We start from the raw sequence: 6,830 nt of genomic DNA on the forward strand, positions 1-6,830 counted from the left end.
ATGGCCAGAGGGACTTGATCTCAGCTGTAGACTTTGGAGAATGAGGGAGGTCCCTGGAGAGACCCTTAAGCAAGAGGCCCTGCTCTAATTCTGAATGGGTTCTCTAGGGTCAACTATTCTCCTTTGTATTACTCTCATTCCAGTGAGTTATATCATACAAGAGGGCTCTAGTGGCCAATAATTTATTTTTTAATTCTACTATAAGTTTTAAAGGTTTTTATTTTTTAACAGTACTATCAACTTAAACACTATTTGTGCTTAACTTACTCAAATATGAAGTTCGAGAAGTCAAAATCATTCTAGTTTTGTTAGAATGAAAGTTGCATTGCAGACTATTGTCATGATGGGTGACAAATCAAGGACAATCTTCTAAGATCTTTTTCAATTTCACTCTTTAGTCTTCTGTAGTTTTCATTTTCACCTCTTTTGATAGATTGATTCCCAAGATTTTATTTTATTTTTTGAGGTTAAAAGCTATTGTGGATGGGGTAGTTTTCTTAATTTCTCTTGCAGTGGCTTCATCACTGATGTATAGAAATACATTTGATTTATAATTGTATTGATTTTATATCCTGCTACTTTGATTAATTTGTTTAATCAAAGTAACAGGATATTAATTTGATTACTTTATTCTGGAAGTTTTCAGGTGGAATTTTTTGGATCTTCTAAATATAGAATCATGTCAGAGTGATAGTTTGAGTTCTTCTTTTTCTATTCATATTCATTTAATTTCTTTCATCTGTCTAATTGCTCTGGCTAGAGTTTCCAGGACTATGTTGAATAGAAGTGGTGAAAGAGGGCATCCTGTCTTGTTCCAGTTTTTAGAGGAAATGTTTTCAATCTTTCTCCATTTAGAATGACATCGACCTTAGGCTTAGCATAGATAGTATTTGCAATGTTGAGGTATGTTCCTAGTATCCCTGGTTTTCCTAGAGTTTTGAACATGAAGGGATGCTGTATTTTGTCAAATGTTTTTTTTTTCTGCATCTATTGAGATGATCAATCATATGATTCTTGTCTTTAAGTCTATTGATGTGATGAATTATGTTTATTGATGTCTGTATGTTGAACCAACTTTGCATCCCTGGGATGAACTCCACTTGGATGTGGTGCACTATATTTTTAATATGTTTTTGTATGAGAGAATTTTATTGAGGATTTTTGCATCTATGTTTGTCAGGTATATTGGTCTGAAGTTCTCTTTCCTTGATGTGTCTTTGTCTGGTTTTGGTATCAGGGTGATAATAGCCTCATAGAATGAGTTCGAAGGATTCTCTCCTTTTCTATTTCATGGAATTATTTGAGGAGTATTTGTGTTAGTTCTTCTTTGAAGGTCTGTTAGAACTCAATTGAGAATCTGTCTGGTCCTGGGCTTTTCTTGGTTGGTAGGCTTTTGATGGCATCTTCTATTTCATTGCTAGAGATTGATCTGTTTAAATTGTGTATGTCCTCCTGACTCAGTTTGAACAGATTGTATGTCTTTAGAAATTGTCAATGTCTTTGAGATTTTCTATTTTATTGGAGTATACATTTTCAAAATAGCTTCTAATTATTTTCTGTATTTCAGTAGTGTCTGTCATGAGGTTTCCTTTTTCATCACAAATTTTAGTAATTTGAGTTTTCTCTCTCTTTGTTAGTGTAGCTAAGGGTTTATCAATTTTATCTATTTTTTTAAATTTTAATATTTATTTTTGAGTTTTTGGCAGACACAACATCTTTGTTTGTATGGGGTGCTGAGGATTGAACCTGTGTCACACACATGCTAGGCAAGTGTGCAACTGCTTGAGCCACATCCCCAGCCCAATTTTATCTATTTTTTTCAAATATCAACCTTTTTATTTTGCCAATTTTTTGAATTGTTTCTTTTGTTTCAATTTCATTAATTTCAGCTCTGATTTTAATTATTTCCTATTTTCAACTGCTTTTGGGGTTGATTTGTTCTTCTTTTTCCAGGGCTTGAGAAGTAATGTTAGGTCATTTATTTGTTGACTTTTTATTCTTTTAATGAATGAGCTCAATGCAATGAAGTTTCCTCTTAGCCTTGCCTTCATGGTTTCCCAGAGAATTTGAAATGTTGTATTGGTATTCTCATTTACCTCTAAGTATTTTTTAAATTTTCTTCCTGATTTCTTCTGCTATCCATTCATCATTTAATAGCATGTTATTTAGTCTCCAGGTGTTGGAGTAACTTCTATTTTTTATTTTATTATTGATTTCTATTTTCATTCCATTATGATCTGATAGAATGCAGGATAGTATTTCTCTCTTTTTTTGTATTTTTCTAAGAGTTTCTTTGTGGCATAAGATATGGTCTCCTTTAGAGAAGGATCCATGTGCTTCTGAGAAGAAAGTGTATCAGCTTCTTGATGGATGACATACTCTATATGTCTGTTAAATCTAAATTATTGATTGTATTATTCAATTTTATAGTTTTTTTGAAGATCAATCTAGTGGTGAGAGAGATTTGTTAAAGTCACCCAGTATTATTGTGTTGTGGTCTATTTGATTCTTGAAATTGAGAAGGGCTTTTTTTTGGATGTACATAGATGCTTCATTGTTTGGGGCATATGTCTTTTGATTATCTATTTAGGCCATTAACATTAGGGTCATTAGGGTTATTATTGAGATATGATTTGTATTCCTGGTCATTTTGGTTTATATTTAATTTTTAACTTGATTTAGTTTATTCTTTTATTGACTTTTACTTTAGTGTAGTTCCTCCCTTTGCTGGTTTTCATTTTTTTTTGAACATTTCCTCCTCATGGAATATTTTGCTGAGAATGTTCTGTGTGAAGGCTTTCTAGTTATGAATTCTTTTTAAACTTTTTTTTATCATAGAAGGTTTTTATTTCATCTTCAGATCTGAAGCTTAATTTTGCTGGATATAAAATTCTTGGATGTCATCCATTTTCTTTCATAGCTTGATATATATTATTCCAGGACCTCCTAGCATTGAGGGTCTGGATTGAGAAATCATTTGAGATCAGAATTGGTTTCCCCCTATACTTAATTTGATTTTTTTCTCTTGCAGGCTTTAAAATTCTATCCTTTTTCTGTATGTTAGTCATTTCATTATAATATGCCTTGGTGTTGGTCTGCTGTAATTTTGTACATTTAGCATCCTGTAAGCCTCTTGTAGTTGATTTTCCCTTTCATTCTTTAGATTTGGGAAATTTTCTGATATTATGTCATGGAAATGATTGTGCATTCCTTTGGTTTGTATTTCCATCCCTTTGTCTATCACAACAAATCTTATTTTTGGTCTTTTATTGTTATCCCATAATTCTTGGAAGTTCTGTTCAAGGCTGTGGTCAACTCTATTTTTAACTTTATTCTCAAAACTGTGTCCTTGTTATTGGATTGGCACTGGGGACAAGGACCAAGTTTTTGGCAACATGGTTAATCTACTTTCTTCTCTTTAGGGCCAAAGCTGCTTTACTGCTATCCCTGTCTGAGTCATGAGGCAGATGCTGTGCAAAGCTTTCTGCCCTTGCCTGGGTCATTGAGCAGGTTTAGGTATGACTTCCAGCACAGATCCCTGCCAGCTCATTCCCCTTGTTCATGGTGACAGAGATTGAGAGGGGCTTTCAGACTTTCAGTAGAAATTATTTCTGGTTGGATTCTTAAGAGTGCTGAGAGCCATAGCCAAGTAGGAATGACGCATGGCAATTTCCTTGTCAGCCTACCCAATGTTGCTTAGAGGGAGGACTCTCCATTGTGGAAATGGGCTTGCCTTGGGCCCAGGTCATTTGCAGTGACATTGCAGGAATGTTTGAGAGTTTTGGTTTGAAAGGTGACCTTGCTCAGGGATTAGGGTGGCTCCAGGTTTAGGGTGGATCCTGCTGGATTAGGGTGGCTCCAGGTTTAGGGTGAATCCTGCTGGGAATAGGGCGTATCCTGCTGCCTCAGGCGCCCTCTCCTTGAGTTCCCTTTGAGTTCTCGTGGGATTCAGAGGGTATTTGGTATGCAGAGCCCGGTGGAGGGAATGTATTTTTCCAGAACATGCGTGTAGAGTGCCGGTGAGAGTTTGGGAATAAAGAGTTGCTGTTGGAATCTACAAGGCTTGTGTGGTGGCTCGGTTATTTTGTGCCCAGCCACACTGCGGCATTTGGCGGCCCGTACGGGGAACGTCTGAAGCTTGGAGGTAAGTGAAATTGCTCACCCCTGAGGGAAGGCGAGAGAATGGGTGACCATTTCAAAAAACAATGTGTTCTTGTTTTGATTTATTTTGTTTTTGTTTCAAGCTGTCTATCCCTAGAACTTTCTCAGGCAAACTGGGAAAAATGGTTGGCTCAAGGTTTGAAGTTTGTCAGCCCTGAGGAAGAGAAAATTGATACAACGATTTTTTATTCCGTTTTTGTTTCATTCAGTTTCGGTCTTGTTTTATGTTATCTTATTGGGTTGCGTTATTTTATAGTAGATTAGAAATTAGTAAAAAACAAACTGAAAGAGTGTTAAGTAAATTGTTAGAGGTTCAGACCATGGAGAAAGACATTTTAGATCAAGCAAAAGAGAAGGTTTCTCGAGCTAGGCAGACAGAGGAAGAAAATTTAAAGGAAAAGGGGCTATTAGGAAAAAGGCTACAATAGGAGGCTGCTACTAACTTCGTTCTATCACCAGAGGGCGTAATTCAACCAACAGCTCCACCTATGGAGACAGCTGAGTGGCCCTCAACCCCCGTAGTTGATAAATGGGATCCTGAGACAGGACATCAAAGATTAGCATGCCCTGTACTTGAGCAGGCAGGAGGGCAGCGGATTCACTGTGCTTTAGATTTCAAAACAGTGAAGCAGTTAAAGGAGGCTGTAACAACCTATGGTCCCCAAGCACCCTTCACGGTAAGCATGGTCGAATCCATTACCAACTTGGACATGACGTCAGCAGATTGGGCTAGTGCCAGGGACCAAAAGGGAGTTCTCCTTCAAAGAATAGCCTGATAGTGCCAGGGACCAAAAGGGAGTTCTCCTTCAAAGAATAGGCTGACAGTTACAAGAAACAGCCCCCTAGGAGACATCTCGCCTGGGAGACACCCTGCAGCCATCCATCTCCCTGAGACATCCTACGGCCATCTGTCTTCCTGAAACATCCTGCGCTATCTCACCTTGTGAAGACTTCTAGCAACTGCCGATAAGAGAGCTCCCCCCATCCCCAGCCCATAAATACCCCTGTGTGAACAATAAAAGTTTGCAGCTTGATCAGAACTTTTGTCTTGCTGTCACCCTTCGTGTCTCTTGTCCCTTCATTCCTCCCCATCTAGGTTCGCTGCCCACGTTGATGTGTCCTGCCGGTCGGGGCATTTGGCGCCCAGTGTGGGGCTCGAGCCTTTGACTGAGGGGGAACGCCGTCCTCCGGGAAGACTTGGCCAAGCGGGAGCGTGAGATCGCCTCGGCAGACAGGACCGAGAGACAGATCCGGGAGGAGAGCGAGGACGACGCAAGGTGAGTGACCCACCATGGGACAAGCAGTTTCGTCACATGAGTTGTTTTTGTCAGGCCTCAAGGAGGCTCTCAAGACACGGGGGGCGCGTGTTAAGAAAAAGGACTTAAAATTATTCTTTTCATACGTAGGAGAATTGTGTCCATGGTTTCCCCTAGAAGGGACCATTGATGGTAAAAGATGGCTTAGAGTAGGAGACTGTTTAAAAGATTATTATGAATCCTTTGGCCCAGAAAAGGTGCCTATTCCCACCTTTTCTTACTGGAACTTAATTAATGAACTTCTTAAAAGTTCACCCTTTGACAATGGCACCTTAAAACTTGTCAGGATTGGGGAAGAGGCTATGCAAAAGACCTCTCGTCCCCCCTCGGCATGCCCTTCAGTTAGTATAGACACAGACCCTTCTCAGTCTCCCCCGGACCCTGGGAATCTTCCTGGTCCCGCTCAAAACCCCGCCCTAATAAATAAGGCTCCAACGGTTACCAACCACCTTTATCCAGTTTTAAATCCTGGAGACACATTGACCCCTGGGGAGGAGGCTACCTTGGAGAAGGAAGCAGCTCGCTACAATTCCGAAGACCCGCCACCTCTCAGGACCCTGCCACAGCCTATAGGACTTACACATCCCCCTCCCTTCTATATCCCTCCTGCCTTCTGTGCTCCGGCCCTTCAGGGGCCAACTGCCCCCTCAGATATTTTTTCTCCACTTCCCCTGCCTGACCTGGCTCCCTTGCGAGAGTCTCTCCAACACAGACGGGAACAGATCCAACTTTTAAAAGAATTAAGATCCCTTGACTCTGAGCTCCGCTCATTAGCCTTAGGCACGGAGTCAACCCGAGCTGGCCCAAGGCGATCTGATACAAAGGCTAAGCCGAGCCATCAGCCTGTTCTCGCCTTCCCAGTCACCCGCAGTCAGACAGATAAGCCCGCCCAGGCTGAGGACAAAGAGGTGAAAGCGGAGGAAACAGATCTAGAGGAGGAAGCCGAGGATACGGATCAAGGGGATGAAGCGGGGGGAGGGCAAGAGGAAGATCAGGACTCAGAGGATGAGGAGTTCACCCCTAGGCAGGAAGGAACCCAGAGTGCTTACAAAAAATTAAGCCTACACTTTCTTGAAAAACTTAAAAAGGCTTGTGCTCACTATGGACCCACTGCGCCCTACACATTGGCTTTACTAGAGAGTCATAGCGCACAATGGCTTACTCCTAATGACTGGAAATTTTTAGCCCGAGCTACCCTCAGTGCCGGAGACTTCCTGTTATGGAATGCAGATTTCAAAGAGCACTGTCGGGAAATTGCTCAAAAAAATGTAACTAAGGCCTCCTCTAAATCCTGGACTTATGTTAAGCTAGTGGGCAATGCGCCCTTTGACACTAACCCTAAACAGGCGCGTT

The sequence above is a fragment of the Urocitellus parryii genome, chromosome 5, assembly GCF_045843805.1.
Source record: "Urocitellus parryii isolate mUroPar1 chromosome 5, mUroPar1.hap1, whole genome shotgun sequence".
NCBI classification, from domain to species: Eukaryota; Metazoa; Chordata; class Mammalia; order Rodentia; family Sciuridae; genus Urocitellus; species Urocitellus parryii.